The sequence below is a fragment of the Agelaius phoeniceus genome, chromosome 5 (genome assembly GCF_051311805.1).
Source record: "Agelaius phoeniceus isolate bAgePho1 chromosome 5, bAgePho1.hap1, whole genome shotgun sequence".
Classification (NCBI taxonomy): domain Eukaryota; kingdom Metazoa; phylum Chordata; class Aves; order Passeriformes; family Icteridae; genus Agelaius; species Agelaius phoeniceus.
This window is the reverse complement of record NC_135269.1, coordinates 53,392,436-53,409,670: the sequence shown is the minus strand read 5'-3', so window position 1 is coordinate 53,409,670 and position 17,235 is coordinate 53,392,436. Positions and strand designations below refer to the sequence as shown.

Below are 17,235 nucleotides of genomic sequence, written 5' to 3'. Positions count from 1 at the left end.
AAAAGAGTCCACAAAGATATTGCCCTGAATTTTCATCAATGCTACCGAATAACAAACTAAATGCACAATGGACTGTGAAATGGTTGCAGATCTTCCCCCAGTTAAATGTCAGACCAAGAAGTCATCTGTTAGTAAACAGAGATGTCACCTCCCCAGAGTTTTATCCAACCTACTAATACATAAACTCATACCACCACTTAGGACTCAGGATTGCCAAGGCAAATAAAGTCTTTTGGTTTTTCATCTCAACAGCTTGGGTAGGCAGAAGGTGCCAACACCTGGACCACACAGCACATGCCTAATCCAAGCCATGAAGCCAGCTTTGTGGTTGCAGAGTTACTGACTCTTGAAAAACTTCTTAAAAGTACTCACAAAGACACTTTCTGCCTGTGCAGAAGCTTTTCAGACAAAACCATTGCCATTTGACATATGTGGGGGAAAAGAAAACCGCAGAGTCACCCACGTATACCCATATGGGAGATGTGCACACATCATAACCACAACTGCAGTTCACATGAGGTGTTAGTTCATGAGGGAAAAGTTCCAGTTGCTGATGATGCGTGTCAAAGTTGCACAGAAAAAATTTTCACAGCTTTTAAACTACTTAATTACACAAGACTGGAAATAGGAGGTCAAACTACTGCTTTTATTGCCCTACAATTCAACAGGCCCAACATTAAATTTATACCAATTTGTCCCAAACTGATTAAATGAAGATAGCATGTAAGTTCAACACACACTGTGACAACACACTAAGGAAGGCCAAATGAATGTTCTACTGATAGTTTTAAGAGAGATGTTGCATATTTTTGACTTCCAGCTGCAATGAGCATAATCATGTCTATTAAAGGGAAACTAACTAACTAACTAATACAAGCTGAAGGAAATCATACCCTTCTACTATTAACTATTCCAAGTGCCCTGTATCTTCAGGAAAGAAGCTTTTATTTGCTTTGAAGGCCTAGTTTAAACCCCAGCAAAAGATTACTAACTTGTCCTGATTCAGGATGGTAAACTTCACCTTGTATTTCAGTTGTACCCTTTTTACCAGATCAATTTGGTTTATATTTTCTGCCCTCTGCTTTCTCACTCTGGCTGAATACATTTGACCAATAACAATTTTCCTACAGGGCAAACATTGGTTAAAAATTGGTCCTTCATAAATTCTAAACAGTGATGCCCATGGGAGTGTAAGAGCTAAATCTTCTTTATATACAACTCTTAGATGTCAGAAGGAGATATTATCTCTTCTTAAACTATCTAGAAGATAAACAAGAGGCCTGGGGAAAAAGATGTGAGGAGTTCACTCCTCAAATTTTTGCATATTTAAAACACAGTCAGTAAGTATAGACAGAACGTTAAGCTTTCTGCATTCCTTCTCTAAGACACAGCTATCACATTAATAATTCCTCTAGATACAGCAAGATTAGTGTCAGGTTTATGAGAGCGTCCTTCAATCCAAGTCAACATGCAGACCTAATCCAGTTTAGCTAGAAATATGCTAGTCAGGTCTGTTCACCAATTAGCATGAATATACCTTGTTATAAAAAAGTAAGTTCTGGAACAATTCGGTTTAAGTGCTAAACATCTCATGGGTTTTTATTTAAAATCATGCTGTTCACAGGCAGTTTTCATGCACCTAATCTGGAAGAGTGGTTCTTATCAGTCTGCTTGAAGGTCCACCACAGAATTAGGATATTTTAGTGGCAAAATTTTTCTACAGCTTCCTGGATTATTGTAGGATTGAGAAGGCAGAAAAAATGACATCTGCAACATAAAGATAACTGTGTTTGTCAAGTAATACCAAAGCCATTCACTGCAAATTATGTAAATCATAGAATCACAGAAAGGTTTGGGTTGGAAGGGACCTCAAAGACCATCTCATTCCAGCACCCCTGGATACCTTCCACTAGACTAGACTGCTCAAAGCCCCATCCAACCTCGCCTTGAACATGTCCAGGGATGAGGCATTCACTCACAGCTTCCCTGCACAACCTGTTCCAGTGCCTCACCACCTTCACACTACAGATTTTTTCCTAATAGCTAATCTAAGCTACTCTCTTTCAATTTGAACCCATCCCTCCTTGCCGTGTCACTACATGCTTTTGTAAATAGTCTTGCCCTATCTTTCCTGTTAGTTCTCTTCAGGTACTGGAAAGGCAGTTAGATCACCCCAAAGCCGCCTCTTTTCCGGGCAGAACACCCCTAACCTTCTCAGCCTGTCTTCATAGGAGAGGTGCTTCATCCTTCTCATCATCTTCATGGCCCTCCTCTGGACTACTCCAACAGTGCCACAGCCATCTTATGTTGCTGTCAAGCTGCTGGCCAGGCTTCTCTGATACAGCCCAGAACAGAGTTGGCTTTCTGGGCTGCCAGTCTGCATTGCTGGGTCATGCTGACTTTCTTGTTAACCAACAGCCCTCAAGTTCTCCTCCTCAGGGCTACTCTCAATTCATTCTCCATGCAGCCTGTACTTGTGCTTAGGATTTCCCCAATTCAGGGGCAGGACCCTGCACTTGGCCTTGCTGGAATTCATGAGGTTTGCACGGGCCCACCTCTCAAGCCTGTCCAGGTTCCTCAGGATGGCATTGCTTCCTTCCAGCATGTCTTCACTCCACAGCTTGGTGTCACTGGAAAACTTGCTGAGGGTGCACTCAATCCCACTATCCATGTCACCAGCAGAGATGTTAAAAAGTGCTGGTTTCAGTACTGATCCCTGAGGAACACCACTGGTCTCCACTTAGACATCATGCCATTCACTGCAACTCTTTGAGTGCAACCATCCAGCCAATTCCTTATCCACTGAGTGGTCCATCAATCAAATCCATGTCTCTCCAGTTTACACGACTATACCATGTGGGACGATGTCAAACTTTGCATAAGTCCAGGCAGATGATATTGGTTGTTCTTCCTTTATCCACCAGCACTGTAACCCGGGTCATAGAATGCTATCAAATTTGTCAAGCACGGTTTGCCCATGTTGATGTTGCCCATTTTGCCTGTCACAAACCACCTCCCTTCTTTTCCATATGCTTTCACATAGCTCTTAGGAGGATCTGTGTCATGATCTTGCTGGGCCCAGAGGTAAGTCAGGAAGACTGACTGCCTTCACTTTTTACTTGTGGCCTTAAACTAGTGATGCCAGTTAATAAGAAAACAAGTGAAACATCAGGAATAAGGTTTTAGTTGGATAACTAACTTCTTGAGAACACACTACTAAATTCACATGTTTGCAGGATTGCAAAGCTTTTTGACCAGGGGCATGTCAAAATTGAAACTACAAAGGCAGAAACTCGGAAGCTAACTATAAAGGTGGAGCAAGGTCAGAAGTGTTTCAGAAGGTGCCAGGTGGACTCTGTCCCCCTGAGCATGAAGGCTGACAAGCCTGGGGAACTCAGCATGGTGCTAATCATCAATCCGTGCTGGCGCCAGCTCCCAGAAGCTGAATTCCAAAGAGAAACCAAGTGTCCCTACAAGCACGTGGCTGGTGACCACAGCTCTGCTGACACATTCCTGAGGGCAAACTCGGTCCTGCATTATGGTGGTGTAAAGCTGAGCAGTGAGGCAGGGGCTGACCATCACACTGAGGCTGAGATTTTTTTAATAATTACTAGTAACATTTATTAAGCACAGATACTTTTAGACATTACAACGAGACGTCTTCCCTCAACTACCTGAGATGGAAACTCAGAGAGTTCCAAAAGTTATATATTTCCAGAGATAGAACTGCAGAGACAGAAACAGAAATACTTGATTTTTACAGATAACTAAATTACTATCTGCCTAAAGAAAGTAAGCCCCAGGTCCACAAGATCCCCTGAACAACTTTCCAGTCTGTCTGGTTGCACCACGGTTGGGCAAACATGTGTCCTCTCCCTCCTCCATCCATCCTCTGCTGCCTCCAGAGCAGCAGAGGACAAGGACTCCAGGCCTCTTTTTGTAGCCAGATTTGATCAGTTTTATAGACAGAGAGCTTTTTGTACCATTAATCACTGATGGTTAAATAAAATGTCTGTTTTCAACTCCTTAGTTCTAAATGTGTTTGATCAATTAAAAAGTAAGAGGCTAAACCACTTACTTTCCAAATATTGGTTTTTGGTACAACAGACACCCCCTCAATCACTTAGGCGAAATGATTTTATTTTATTTTCAACATGGATTAACTGACCAATGTCAAATCCAAGTTAGACTTATACTTAAACAAAACTCTTTAAGTAATACTCCACTAATCCTAGTTACCCCTGGCCTTATTACAGCTAATAATACTCTTTTTCTTGATTGTTTGGGGTTTCTTTCTGTAGTAGAAGCCATTTAAATAGACCCTCCACTATAAGCTGAGCTTTACAATTTCCTATGGTGCATAAGAAAACCTGCAAGAAAAGCCAAAATAAATATCCACTACTGAGTTGAACAAAAAGGTAAAAGTGAAGGAGTAGGAGGAATACCACATCGAGGTTGTTTGTTTACTTAATTTCATCATAATTATTTAGACTCTCATCTCACTAATAGCTGTGCAGGTGCTAACTTTACTTCAAGAAGGACCTAGAGTTTTTGTTTGCATAAATCAAGTACATTTAATCAAGTGCACATTAGCTCATCAACACATTGGATCTGATGAGAAATTGCATAAGTGACAATGCCAAGCTATTTCGGTGAATATTCATGATATCTCTGTGGAACAGGCTGACTGGAGGGGAGTGAGAACAAAATGACAGTAAAAGAACGGTAGCAATTACTTTTCTAGCAGTTAATGTTGCCATTAACTGCTTGCTGGCAAGAGCTTAAAGTTGCAAACCCCAATTTAGGCTTGTTACCTTAATTTTACAATTGTAATTCAATATTCTGAATGTGACACCAGTGTAACAAACATCTTCATTCAGTGCTTCATACAATAAATAATTTAAAAATATATGAAAATTTCCAAATTCTAGCCATTACAGAAATATAAATGCTTAGTATTTAATCTTCATAAAAATAAATAAATAATGTGCAAATCTTTTTCTCAAAACTGAGCCAGAATCCAAACCCATTTGCAACAATAAAGTGGGACTTTTTTGTTCTTAATAGGCATTCATGAAGAGGTCTCCCTTCAAAATGTAATTTGTCCTTAGTGATCTTCTGCATGCAAGGCAAACAACTCCCAGTTTTATAAAGCTATACAAAGCCTTTATCCAACTTCCAATATCATCTGTAGAAAATTCAGGCAGAGTAGTGCTGTGCCCTTAGTGAGAATATTTTACATAACAAGTCCTCAAGTCAGATGAACAAAGAAAGGCTTAGATAAAAGAACAAAAAAACTTGGATCACTTTCAGATTACTAGAATGGATGAAGGAGGAGAGGAAGAGAGGGCTGATCAGGTGCACCATCGACTGCATCCTTCTGAAACCCAGACCCTTGTGTGCTGCTGACCAACCTATGCAGAAGGTCACACAGCCTCTCCTCCTGCCTCCCCACCACCTCTGCCCACCATAAAGTTCTGGTACAAGGTAGTTCACTGGACTCACACCTGCCATTTCAGAAGAATTTAGATACTTATGGACTGTGGGTCACTAATGCAGCTCAATTCAGCTGACCCCAACTGTTTGCTTTGTCCCTCTGTCACAACAGAGAGATATACAGGAGACTCATGCTATCAGACTTCACAACACTAATATGAACAGCCATGAAATACAGTTTACATTCATATGCCTATCTGTAAACTCTGGCAGATTCAAAGATCAATAGAAAATAACCCTGAATGGTACTCTCTGGCAAGGGGACAGGATGAACAGCTGAATGCATCAGCTTCTGGAGCAAAAGTCAGAGTCACAAGTGTATTTATTGTACTATCCCTCCCATCACTGACAATCCAGGAGTATCAAAGAAGCCTAGTTATCAACACTGTTGTAACAGACTATCACAAGCATCCAAAGCTTCAGTTGCACGTTTTGGGGGTTCATGTTACTACAAAATACAATATCACATTTTGATGGGTTGACCCTAGCTTCTTACAATAATCTCACATGATTTAAACAGCTTTTGGTACCAGAAGCCACCATTCAAACTCCTTTCCCAAACACTGACACCATTTAGTTTCTGTATTTGTTTAAGTCATATATTTTTAAGAAAGACTGTCTTCTACTTCACAAGCAATCAGACTAGGTTTTAGATCCACAAGTGTTCTAGGTAAGGAGGACAAGCCATGCTAGGCTTGGAAGTAGACTTCCTTCCTTCCTCCCTTTTGTTTTGGCTGGAAGCATGTTCTATTCTGGCATATCAATTGCAGGCAGCAGCCCCCGTACCCAGGTGTGCTGGATCTGTCTCACAACCTGACAGGCAGGCAGGGCATTAAGCATCAGCCCAACATGCATTTATAATCCAACTCCCTAGCAAATAGTGAACAGGTCTCCCAGCTGATTTGCCTATAGCATGGTATATAGCTGTTGCAAGACCAGTTGCACACTTCAAGCTTTGGGGAGGGGGAAGAAAGAAAAAGAAAACATTTTCAGCCCAAACTTAGAATTGATGTCTTCTGAAAAAAACTGTTAAGAAAACTGAAGTCAATCCTAGGTACAAACCAGCAGCCTATTACTTACCAACCTTTGCTTCCTCTTAGATTCCATTGTAATGAGAACATAAACAGTAAAATAAGCATATATCTCCCTTGAATGAATCACCTATTCAGAGTTCCCTCTGGTGTTCAATAAGCTCATCATCACATTCAAGGTAACAGCCTTCGTTACAAAAGCATAAGTTCTCTCATGTGCAAGTTATCATTTGATGACAAGCTCAGCAATAAGGACAGGACCATAGTGCTGTAACTCGTGGACAAAAACAATGTTACTTTCCATCAGATTTCAGAGGGGCGATGAACTTACACTTCCTCCTTTGTATATTCAACCCAGTGTCTGATTAACCTCGAAAGGACCCAAAGTGTTAAAGATCCCTTCTGCCTCCCGATGTCACCAAACCGACGAAGTCTCGGAGAAGGCAAAGTCACAAATTACAGGTACAGCCCATCTGAACGCGGCACGCAAAGATGTTCTGCACCTCCCGAATAACTATGCTTTGAGTCACAAGCCTTTCCAGACTCGCACTCCCATTCGCCTCCACGGAACATGAGCAAAGTACAGTGTATCTAATTAACAGTTAGGAAAGAAAGTTTAGAGCTGCCTCTGCCAAAGAAACAAAACGCGTTTGCAGGAAAATCCCAAACGAGTTCCCGAGTCGGCGGTGCGCAGGCGGAGCGCGGGGTGGGCGCCGGGCCAGTGCCAGCCGCGACACCGGGGCTGCTGACCCCGGCCGCTTCGGGGTTGCGAAACTCCCGGGAAGAGCGGCCAGCCTGCATCGAGCGGGGCGGAGGGAGCTCGCCGGACACCGGCGCACCCAGGCCACCGCTCGGGAGGAGCCCATTCCCCGCGCCTCCCCCACCTCCCCGCCCCGCACGGCGGCTGAGAAAGGCGCTCCGAGTCCAGAGCCGCCACCCGGGAGCCCCTTAACCAAAACCATCTGGTCACGGGCAGCGCGGCAGAAAGCCCCATCCGCCCCGGCCCTCGCCGCTTACCCCCGGCCCCGGCCCCGCAGCCGAGGAGGAGAGAAGCTGCTCTAGCCACAACTCAGCAGCTCCCGAGCCGGGGGAGACAGGGGGAAGTCGCCGAGGAATCCGCCTTCCCCCCTCCCCTCCGCGCCCATCCCGCGGCGGCAGCGCTGGGGCTGCGTTACCTTCAACAGGTGCAGGCGCCGCCGGGAGGGAGCCCGCGGGCACGGACCGTCCGAGTTGCCCGAGCGGGAGCGGCGGCCCCGGCAGCCCGGGGTGGGTGGCGGTGGGCTGGACAGAGGCGCTACGGCAGCCCCCGGCGGCCGCCCATGCTCCCGGCGGGCCCCGCCGCCGCCGCCACCGCAGCCGGAGTCAGCGCGAAGGCGGCAGCGGCTGCGACCACCTCCGAGAGGAAGGACGGGAGCGGCGGGGAGCGAGGGAGGGGGAGGCAGAGAGCGAGAGGAGAGAGAAAGCGCCCCAAGAGAAATAATCATCACATGGCGGTCACGATCCGCCGCCGCCCCCCGACAGCCAGAGCCTACGCTTGGGAGCCGGGGAAAAGCTGCGAGGAGGGGACACACCTGTAGGCGCAGCACATATCCGCTGTGAGCACAATGCGAGACAGGAAACTGAAAAAAACAGCCCAGGGAAGGAGAGAGGCTCCCGTTCGTCCCTCCTTCCCTCCCTCCCTTTCTCCCTCCCTCCCTCTGTCCGTCCTCCTCCTCCTCCTCTCTCCACCCCCTGCCCCCGGTCAGGAGCCGCTTGCAGCGCTGTCTCATGCAGGGAGATCCAGGCAGAAGGCTGGGAGGCGGCGGGAGCCGTACTTTCTCCCCGTTTTCCTTTCCCTGTCTCCGCTTTGTTTTGCCCGCCAGCCAGGCAAAGAGCTGTGTTTTGCCTCCCAGCCAGGCAGAGGCCAGCCCGGCGAAGCGGGGCCGCCCGCGGGGCCGAGAGCTCCCGGAGAACCGGGGGCGCTCCGAGCCCCGCTGGGGGAACGGGGCCGGGCCGGAGGCTGCAGCTCCAGCGCGGGGCACCGAGCCCCAGCCGCCCGTGGGCCCCTGAGGTGAAGAGCGGGGAGCGGCGGGGCTGCCGGGAGCTGCCTCCGGGCCGCCTCTGCCCGCGGCCGGGGTCGGCGCTTGGCCTCCGCCGCGCTCTCCAGCGGGGCGGCGGCACCGCTGGGAAAGGGTCTGGTCGGTACCTGACGGCCTTGGGGTACCTGTCGTATCCCGGCGGTGTTCTGAGGACGCTCCCGAACATGAAGGAACATTGCAATTGCCACCCCTTACCTCCTGAGCAGAGTCTCTGAGCACCCAGACGTTTCCTCCCTTCTTGAACACCCTTGTCGATGAGGGGCCCGGAATATGTCACTGGCATCACTTTTACTGAACTTGAAGTACTCCAGGGTTTTTCCCTGTTAGGTAAATCCTCTGCAATCACAATTTCTGCAGGTTGTCTCTCTGTTTAAGTACTCTACTAAAAACCCTGTGTGCAAATTTTTCATGCCTTCCCCTATAAACAGATCAACGGAGTTATTGCAGAGCTCACCTCCCACCTGTTGTGAACACAGCGTCGCTGTGCTATAGCATCGTCATCTCCACGTTCAGATGTTACATTTGTCTCAACGATAGCTAATGTAGGGATAATCTATTTAAAGGAGGGATGTTTTAGGATAATGGCTCAGGTAAGCTTTGGTCAGGATGTTTATACTTTGTAACTTTCCATCAGTGAAATGTGGAGCGGCAATGTTTCAAGGAGTAATTAATTAACTGCTCTCGGCACTTGGAGTGCAGCTTCATTAAATGCTGTGTGTGTTGTGCTCCCTACTAAAACACCAGGAGACAGCCGGTCTAAAGGCCATGCTTCCCAAACAGGAAGCTGCTGAAAAGTTACCTTTGCATCTAAAAACAGCAACAAATCAAAAATAAATAAAAATCAGCCCGAAAACCTGGGCAAGAATAAAGTTATACTTTTGGAAGAGATGTTAAAAGTGGCTTTCAGACTCTGTCTGTGCAAAGTGCCACTGCAGAATTAACGGTGGGTTAAAACATAATATAGAGTTTTGTGGGGTTTTCCCTTTGGGATTGCCCCGGGGAGGCAGACTGTGCTGGCCAAATTTTGCCAGTCTAGCCCAGTTATTGTGCTAACCACCAGAAGGCCCTTGTCCTTGTTTATTGGCTTCCTTCCTGCCCTTCACCTGACTGGCCTTAGTCACTGCAAGATAAGAAAGAACAGCTCTGGCATAACTCTAGTGTTTCAGAAGGTCTGGATTCCCCCTCTGTACCTCTCCCCTTACTGGAAAGGAGAAAGGGAATCTGAAGAGAGAGATGGGACTTCCCTAGGAAAACTGAGTTAGTCACGTCCTGCAATCCTTGTGAGGAATCCAGTAAGGAGAAACTCACAGGCTGCTAATGGGCTTGGTAACACCTGACTTTCCAGGCTGCTTTCTCAACATCTGGGCTTCTGGCCAGGTTGTACCCTAAATTTTGGCAGAATGCCCTGGAATTACCAGCCTGGCAGCTCTCTTTGTGCCCTGGGCTGTGAATCTCTGCCTTCCATCATACTCTGCCCCAGGGCTTTTTGCTGGGGTCTCTGTCACTCATCCCCCTACCCTGCCTGCTTCAAACATTATGATCTGCTCTCTCTACTCTGGGGAAAAGCCCACATCTGCTCCATCTGATGATCACTGACCAGGACTGTACTTGTTACACTTTTTCTGTCTCAAGGTGGCTGTACTCTGGTTAAATCTAAGCCTTGCCCCCCTCCCAGCTCACAACACAGCTTCCTTTGGCTGATAGAGTTTCTTCCAGCTCCTGTTCAGCTCCTGTGGCTCTGGCCTCATGAGAATTTTTTTTTTTTTAGAAGCCTGGAAGCCTGCCTGTGAACATATACAGAGCCAGACCAATGGCAACAGTTTATTTAATTTAAAAGAAGAGCTGCTGAAGTGAAGCTGTGCTGAATCCTCATCCAGTCCATAACAATCCCTTGCTGTGCACCTGACCTTGCCAAGTGTGACCGGGGTTATGAAGCTGATCTGGATCTTGAGGTGGCCACACAGCATCCCACCCCTGGATAGCTGTCTTCCTGCTAACCCTCCATAAACTGCTGTTCTGCCAGGCACATTTGGATGTGCTAAAACAGCAGTGTGGCATATTGGCCCATGTTTCTGCCAGCTGGGACACAAATGTGCACCACAGCACTCTGGTTACTGAATTCCATGCTGAATTTGGCACTTGGCCCACTTGCAAAGGTGAAAAGTATTCACAAGATAGTCTTCTGCACTTCCTTGTCTTGGAACCAGCACACCATCCTTCTGACTCATGGAGAAGTGATACAGGGAGATATCCTCCAGTGAACCCAGATCAACAACTGCACATCAAAACCTGCTATTTGTGACTAAAGGAGAAATTCCCTCCCTTAGCATCATCCACCAAACAAGACAAAGAAGAAAAGAGGTCACATCATATCCTAAATGCAGAGGTGCTTAGAGAAGAGCAACAAGTAAAGGACCTAATGATTAACAGCTTCCCAGACTCCTGGGGATGTTCACTGCAGTCACGCACATGCACAGGGTGTGGCTCGGGGCAGAAAGCTTTGTTCCCTCCCTCTCCAGCATCAGGACGCAGACGACACAGCTGTGTTTGAACGGAACTCTAGTCGAGATTTCAATTTCCTCTTTACTTCCTTCCTTTGCATTCTGTCTATCTCTCCTTTCTTTGTTATCACCCATTTATTGTTATGTGTATCCTCCTGATTTTTTTTCTCCGTCTGTTATTTTTTTTCTGCATGTTATTTTCTTTTACACCGAAGGTGACACCTGTGCCTCTTCCCTGCCTGCTTCTCTTCCCAGTGCTGTCGGTTCTGAATTTTGTCCAAGATGCAACCATACAGGGTATCGTTCCTACTGCTGAGACCTTCGAGGCCTGTAGAAAAGAGCCGAATTTTCAGCTGTTGTTATTAAAACCACCTTGCTCCATGATCAACAGCACTAATGAAGCCAGGTTTCCTGTGGTTTCGGCCCTGACTCACTCCCTGCTATGGGCTCGCCTCCCGTTCCTGGGAGGTGTCCGATGTGACCCCGCTCCTGGATGAGCGGGGCGGGCGCTGCCGCGGGCCCGGAGCGCCGCGCGCTGCCGGGCGCAGCCCTTACAGCCCAGCTCCTCCCGCATCTCTCTCTGCTGGAGCACTCATTTCAGCCTCTGGTCGCTGGTGCTCACAAATCCCTAGGAACTTAATTATCTTTGAGGTTTCTACCTCTTTTATTCATTTGTTTGCGACTAGCCAATGTGTTCTGACATTTTTATGAGGGGCTGATGGGCAGATAAACAGTCAGATGATTGATTATCAGTCTTTAGGAAGGAAGGTTGTTGCCCCGTGGTCATGGAGATAACCTGGGAGCAACCCAAACAGCTAAAAAAGAACACCAAAACCTTTATATAGTTTTGAAAATTGCACTTTCTGTGTGCAGACAGTTTTGATTGTCTGCATGCTCACATGTCTGATCAACCTCTTTGCATCCTGCTTGGGGATGTCCCATGTCTCAATTCTCTTCTGAAGGGTGGGGAGGGGGAAGAAAGGGAAAAAAAATATTCTTCATTAAGCAGCAATTCATCAGCTGTACTCAGCAACCACTGAGATTCAGCCTGCCCTAGCACTCCTGCTGCCACCATCCTTTATAAGAAATTTTTATCAATAATGGGAAAGCAAAAAGCACAAGAGTAGGATACTACCTAAATAGGTTTGGTATCACAGCAAAGATATAAACAAAGCATCTATAAGGATTTTTCACTCTCCATGTGTTATCTCTGCTTTGGATAGGGTACTGCATCATCTTCTGCTAGTGACTGAAATGACCCAAATATACATATTTATATTTTTACAGTCCATAAATCACTCTGGGATCTACTCTTTCTGTATAAAAATGCCAGATAAATCTAAGGTGTTATTATTAGATTTGTGAAATGTCACTGTGCACATCCTGATTTTCATGCCCTTTGCACCAAGCTCACATGGCAGATCAATTTGTAAACATCTGGGGTTGTTCTTTACTTGATGTATTTCTCAGTGTCCATTTTCCAACAACCCAGAAAAAAAATGTTTAGGGATGAAATAATCTAAGGTTAACTGTGCAATTCCCTTCATTTTTTTTTTCCTTTGATGCTAGAAAATCTTTGATCCACCCAGAGCAAGTGGGTTTTGGTATTTCCTAACCAACCTTCACTTGATACATTTGTTTACCCCTGTGCAAAATGCTACCCAGTCAAATTTTTTCTTTTGTTTAATTTTACATATACTTTTTACAGATATAAATTGCTGCACAAAGGTCTGAGATAAAAAAGCAGCAGGCACTGTATACAATTTCCATGTGGAATCCAGAGAAAGCCTTATATGGATGTGTGCAATAGCTATATGCATATGCATAACTATTAAAAGTAGCAGCCCTCACAGTCAAGACTTGATGTTCTGACACTGCCCTGGTTGCACCTGGCTGTGTGTGAGCCTGGTTAAGAGATCCTTGGTTAATGAAGAGGTTCATATAGACAGTGCTTGCATTTTTTAAAGCTATCTTGAATTTTTGAGAAATTTAATTAAAAAAAATTAAGAATGAAATTTCTAGAAATTTTCATCAGGAAGTTTAGTGGTGTTTCAAAATGTAGGTGAAGTGAAAATTTATATAAAATATTGACAAAAAATATTTGGCTCTGCCCTTTCTTCCCTTCTTCTTTTGTTGTTTAAATAAGCCCTTCACAAACACACATACACACACATCTGTATATATATAAACCAGACAAACCAGCATGTCCAACTTTGATTAAGGCAGCTGCCAAGCAAAACACTGAAACCATTGCTCTGCCATTCATTTTAACCACAGCCAATATACTTACACCTGGTGGTACTGGTAATTCTTCAACTGGTTGAAGAGTTGGGATCAGCTAGCTGCCATGCATGCTTCTATAAATATATTTATGTTGTAGAAAAAATAATACCATGATTTTTATAAAAAAATATAATTATCTACTAATATTTGAGCTCATTTTATTATGGAGATGTAGGCTGTGGGAAGACAATTACAAATAAGAGTTTATGATTACAGCATTCTGTTCAAAAGTGGAAAATCAGATTTACCTCTTCTCTGCTGGAAATAATGCATCTTTTTACATCAGTAACCTCAAATACTGTGTGATTAGTATTTTCCAAATATATATTGCAGAAAATTTATGTTTATACTACTGAAGTGTGTCTGATCTATAGTAGTTTAGAATGCAGCTTAAATAATCGAAGTTTAAGATGGTACAACAGCATTAAAGAAGCATTTGTAATTTTAAAACATTTAGACCTTTCAGAATTCATCAAATGACACTCCAGTTAAGAAGGAAAATTAAACTATTGACTACTATGACAGAAGCTGTATTTTACCTTTTTATTCAAAGGAAGATTTCCAAGATAATATGTGTATTTTATATGACTAGTCGAGCTTCCCTCATGTAATGGCAACTAATCAATAAATCATGTGCCATTGTTGTAGCTCAGCATGTCAAATAGCAGCATTTCAGTGTCCACACTTAAAGGTGTTGAGCAATTTTTTTGTTCTTGTACATTTCTAGCTCATTAGCCTGGATTCTAGGAGTGGTTATTTTCATGTCAATGAAATTGGTAGAAAAATCACATCTTACCTGCTTCTGCCAAAGGGAAGAGATGGAATGGGGTAATGAACGGGAAACTTCTGTTCCTTAACACTGCTTGCCACCCCATGGAGGTTTGCTAAAGCAGCTTTTCCTTGTGAGCAACATGGAAAATAAATACATGGCATCCTGCTAGACATACTGGATGTTTTGATGCTCCTGGGAGATGGTAAAAGGATGGATGTATTTGAAAGCAGCTTTTGGCATACATAAATCATGAGGTTTGCTGAGGCCTGGGATATCCAACTCGATGGATTTTGGTTAGATAGCAGCAGCACGAAGATGGACTAATAAACTTTCCATTATCCTGCACATCTCAGTAACATTTGCCTACTAGAACTCCAGTGCAATCTTCATCTGCCATATGAAAACTGCCCTGCATGAGTAGGTGAAATAGGTGGCCAGTATGCATTCAAATCTCTGGTTTGAGAATAGTAGCCAACAGCTGAAAGAGCATTAACCTTTGGTGTGATCTCCCATTGCCATTAATCACATTTGGAGTGCCTTTGCCACTCTGTCAGAGTATCTAAAATTGTTCTTGATGAAAACGGTTGGTTCACTTGGACTCAGGCCAGAATAAAGTGGTGTTTGTCCTCAGAGAGATGCAAGGAAGAACTAGCCAAAGTGCACTTGCTGTCTTTTGTCTGCAGTAAACAGCTCTAGTTCATCAGGATATTGCAAAATCTCAATGTCCTCTTTTCATCAGTCTTAAAAATGCCTGGTTTTTTTTTTCATGTTTTAATTTATTAGAAGATTAAGTTATTTTCTTGTGGACAATAACTCAGGATGTAATAAACCCCGTGTTTATCACAGGCACATCACATAACTGGCACTCATGCAATCTGAAGTGAATTGTGAGGGTTTGTATAGGTTTCTGCAAATACAAAACACAGATGCTCTGTTTTCCAATGGATCTGTTTTATGTGTGTGTGTATATATATACATGTATATGCATCAAGTCTGTGCTTGTACTCCTTTCCTGTATGCAGTGCAAGAAAGCCTGGGGTTTCACTTCCAAAGTGATTAATAGTTGAGGCTGCAGCTATATTTCATTCTAGTAATTCTTGCATAAACTCTGCTCCTCTGAGAAGGCAGATCACAAAGCAAATTCAGTCGCATCACATCAACCAAGGAACTGTCCTACACAGTGACACAGTCAAATCAGGATTTTGGTCACCTTTTTGATAGTTCTGAATACTTCTTTCCTTCAAGAAAGCTCCTCATCCAGAGTGGTGCCTCCTCCCAAGACTTGTCACACAAAGAGTTGCCACTGGACGCAGAAGGCCCTCTGCAAATTGTGGTTTTTCTCCTGGGACCGTGTCTACTGTGTTGACCTCACAGGTGGAGGTTCACAGACCCAGGCAGCTGGAAAGGACCTCTGAGGTATTTAAAACATAGCCCTGACTTGGAGCAGTATCATATACACCTATAGGTAAATTTTAACTTGTTTGCCCAGAGGAGGAGCATGGCATTGATCAGAGCCCCTTTCCCACTAGGAAAGGCTGAGAGAGTTGGGGCTGTTCAGCCTGGAGAAGATAGTGCTCCAGGGTGACCTTGTTGCAGCCTTTCAGTACCTGAAGGAGGCCTGTAAGAAAGATGGGGAGAAACATTTTGACTGGGCTTGTTACTGTAGGACAAGAGATAAGGATTTTAAACTAAAAGAGGGTTGGTTTAGAGTAGATAAAAGGGAATTTCTTACAGTGAGGGCTGGTACATGCTACCCAGAGAGGTAGTCAATGCCCCATCACTGGAAATACTCAAAATCAGGCTGGACAGGGTTCTCAGCAACCTGATCTAGTTGTATATGTCCCTGCTCTTTAAAGGGAGTTAGACTAGATAAGTTTTACAAGGTGCCTTCCAACCCCAAGTATTTCATAATTCTATGATTCTATGTTCTATGTTCTCCTAAAAACCTCCATTGATGGAGGTCTGAGCATTTGCAGGCCATCTGTCTATCTCTTAACTGTTATTGTAATCCTAATATCCCATCTGAATCTTCCTTACTGCAGATGAAACACTTTCCCCTTAGGTTAACAAGGATGTTAAAGCAGGTAGGTTGTTCTTGTCTCTTCACAAAAACCCTTTATGTATTTGAAAACTGGGATTATGCCTTCTCTAAGCCTTCATTCTTTACACTTCTCCTCTACCATTCATTCAAACTTTTCATGTATTTTCTGAATTTTCTAGGTCTCTGATTATTTTCTGGGCTTGTGTAACTGGGCAGCTTCATCTCTGAAATGCAGTTCTTAACAATGGCCCTGTTCCTTCAGCTGAGCCTTTGCCAGTGGTGAATACAGTGAAAAGATTGCCTCAGTTGCTCTGCAAGCTGTACTGCTATTATATGAAACTTGGAATTGTGAGCTAAAAGGGCCTTGGGAAAATGGTGCACTGAAATGGAGAAGAATTTAACCATGCTGGTAAGGGGAGTGTGGATCCTGTCAGTTGATGGGTTTGCTTATTGAGTGTGCAATGCTTCTAGTGAAGATAAAGTCTACAAGGATTAGATGACCTATGCCAATGTTATAGTACCTCAAAGATGTTATTAAGTCCTGCTGGATTTGTTTTGGTTTGCATTTAGCTTCATTTTTTAGCTGACTGAGAAAGAAAATTATATAAAAGTAATAAAATATAACTTAACTAGCAAAATAAGTGTCTAGGAGGATGAACTTCACTTTCATTAGAGAAAAGAGCCAAACATGGAGACCTAACTAGACAAAAAGCTATACTCCTTTTGCATGCTGGAATTAAGCCAAGTCCTGCATAGCTGCCTAGTGCCCAAACTAAAATACCCTCAATGCAACCCTAACCCAATGATGTGATTCCTGCAGCAGCCATCGCTCACCTAACAGCTTGGAGCCTGGAGCAGGGATATTGAGTCTTAAGACTGTTCATCCAGAGGCATACTAAAGCAGCAACTGGAGCTTGTACCCATATCTCCTGTCTCCCAAATATTCACTCTAACTATATTTCTGCTGCCTTTGGCACCTCTCCCAAGCAGTTCTCTCAGCGTGGTGATACATGGGAGTAAGGAAATGAATGCT

At 44.4% G+C, this 17,235-nt stretch overlaps 1 protein-coding gene across 8 annotated transcripts in view; it reads right to left on the bottom strand.

The window, feature by feature from the left end:
- The window catches only part of PLXNB2 (plexin B2), a 252,189-nt gene extending 243,981 nt beyond the window's left edge, over positions 1–8,208 (bottom strand). For 4 of the 8 annotated variants that reach the window (XM_077179029.1, XM_077179027.1, XM_077179030.1 and 1 more), the window contains exon 1: positions 7,703–8,154. The gene's annotated coding sequence lies outside the window, so the exon portion shown is untranslated. Of the gene's footprint in view, positions 1–7,702 lie in introns of all 8 variants that reach the window. The other 4 variants (XM_077179032.1, XM_077179028.1, XM_077179033.1 and 1 more) reach the window with 3 other exon arrangements.
- Between the last annotated feature and the right edge of the window lie 9,027 nt (positions 8,209–17,235).